At 33.7% G+C, this 2,500-nt stretch overlaps 2 protein-coding genes across 2 annotated transcripts in view; one reads left to right on the top strand and one right to left on the bottom strand.

The window, feature by feature from the left end:
- The window catches only part of LOC137624232 (uncharacterized), a 421,277-nt gene that overhangs the window by 135,727 nt on the left and 283,050 nt on the right, over positions 1 to 2,500 (top strand). The window lies entirely within an intron of this gene.
- Positions 1 to 2,500, bottom strand: part of LOC137625072 (putative uncharacterized protein DDB_G0292636) — a 35,120-nt gene that overhangs the window by 27,930 nt on the left and 4,690 nt on the right. The gene's annotated exons all lie outside the window — the stretch shown is intronic.

The raw sequence follows: 2,500 nt of genomic DNA on the forward strand, positions 1-2,500 counted from the left end.
CTACAAGTTTTCGTGAATAGTCGGTTATTAGTTTGAGGTCGGAGAAGTGGGATTAAAACGTCGGCATAGAATAGTTATCTTGTGAATTACTAAAAATCTAATCAAGATGGCTATGTACAACACGGGCAAGGCTTGGAGAGACATCGCTGGACTCAGCAAAAATAAATTCCATGAGTTGGCGAAACAGGAGCTCGACCGTCTGATAACAGAGGTCACTAGTAACGTCAACCAATGTGACGGAAGAATATTCGCAGACATATTGAAACAATATGATCCAATAAACTGGAGCAAATCTGCGGAAAACATCAGCAAAATAATAGAAGAAATTCCAAAGAAAATCCAAGTGTTAAAGAAACTTATAAAGAAAGTCTACATCAATCAACACATTCCATCAAAGAACAATAAGAAGTCCAATATGGTGAATATGCTGATTGATGCAATGGGAAAAAGAATGCCAAAATGGTGTAATACATGTAAGATATGGTATTCCATTAATAATCCTCAACAATTGATTAGAAAATGTGATGCCTGTCATGTCCCAACACATCCCACATGTGCTGAAATACAGCAAAAAATAAAAAATAAAGACACAAAGGTATTCTGCTCAACATGCTTAGTCTGGATAGAAAATATAATTAAGTCGAGACTAAATCTGCAAATAGTTGAAGATAAAGAAGAGGAAGAAGAAGAAACAGAAGAAGAAGAAGAAGAAAAAGAAGAAGAAGAGAACAATGAACAGGATATGTGTAAGGATGCAGAAGAAATCATTGATATAACCTATGATGCCATCCAACAACATACTTATGAAGAAATAAATTACCAGATGGAAACAAATAATAGACCCAAGAGACTCTACCCGGACCTACATAATTTTAGGGAAGAGCAAGAACAAGAAAAAATAGAAAAGAAGGATATAGTCTGCAATATGCTGAAAAGAGGGATTGCAGATTTGGCGAAAGATGCTACTACAAGCATCCAAAGATATGCCATAATTATGAAATATATGGTAAATGTGCGTATTTAGACGGATATGGAGACGAATGCAGAGATCTCCATCCAAAAATATGCAAAAACCTAAAAGAAGGAAAAGGATGCATTTACAACAAAAAATGTCGATATATGCATCTGCAACCATGAATGAAAGTAAGAAAACTCAGCAAACTGAAAAGAAAAATGAAAGCAAAAAAGAAACAAAAAAAGAAACAAAACGCAGGCCGTGTATATACCGCGCTTTGAACCAAGAGCCCCAAGATATGAGGCCTTTCAACCTAAACCGGCACATGTAGAACCAACTACAAAGAATGCATCTATAATGCCAGGGGTTGGTGCAGATATGGGGACAGTTGCAGGTATACACACACAAATAAATATGAAGGCGAAAGAGCAAATATAATAGAAAAGTTGGATTTTTTTAATGGCAGAATTCCGGGAAATGAAGAAAAGAACATCATATCAGAACAGGAAGGAAGCATGGAGAATCCATATTATTACCAATATTAAATAATGGGGATGAAACACAAACCATAATAGTAATGAATGCACAGGGTTTAGTCATGAGTAACTCTAAAAGGAAAATAGAGTTCTTAGAAGAACTAACCCAAATTGAAAAAAATAGATATATTAAATATAAGTGAAACATGGTATTCCCAAGAGACTGGCAGTGATGACCAGATAAAGGGTTTCCAAACTTATAGATCAGACAGAAAAAATAGGAATCAAGGGGGAACCGCAATATATGGAAGAGACATAAATCAAGGAAAAGTATGTGAAAAATACAGCAACACAGAATGTGAATTGATTGCGGTAGAATTTGAATTTGAAAAACTAATGAATATTGTAGTTTACAGACCCCCAAACACTAAGGAGTTTGACATAATAATAGAAAAAATAGATGGTATATGTAGAAACCATAAAGACTGGAATATACTCCTATCCGGAGATTTTAACTTTCCTTTCGTGGATTGGAAAGAACGGATAGAAGAAAGTGGTTGTATGTATACATATAAAAAAGATAGTAATAGTAGCGCAGAAGATAAGAGGCAATTTGAAAAGCTTCAAGATATGCTATTAGAACATAATATGCAACAAATAAACCACATTCCAACAAGAAAGGAAAATGTCCTAGATCTAGTATTTGTGAATGAGGTGAATTATGTTAAAGAAATAATAGTGTATAACACGGGAATTTCAGACCACAATGTCATAGAATTGATAGTTCATTCCAAAGCAAGTGATCACAGAATTAATAAAAACACAAAACTTTGGGAAGGATATGGAAAATATAACTTTTACAGAAGAATATAAAATGGTCAGAAATAAATGAAGAACTGGATAAAGAATGGAAAAATGTATTTATAAGTTGATAATATACAGGTAAATACGGATATACTGTACAAAATACTGGAGAAAATTGTTGAAAAATATGTACCGAAAAAAAACAATAAACAAAAGACGTGCATACCAAGAGACAGAAGGATCTTATTTCAGAAAATTAAAAAGT

This window comes from Palaemon carinicauda, chromosome 31, assembly GCF_036898095.1.
Source record: "Palaemon carinicauda isolate YSFRI2023 chromosome 31, ASM3689809v2, whole genome shotgun sequence".
NCBI lineage: Eukaryota > Metazoa > Arthropoda > Malacostraca > Decapoda > Palaemonidae > Palaemon > Palaemon carinicauda.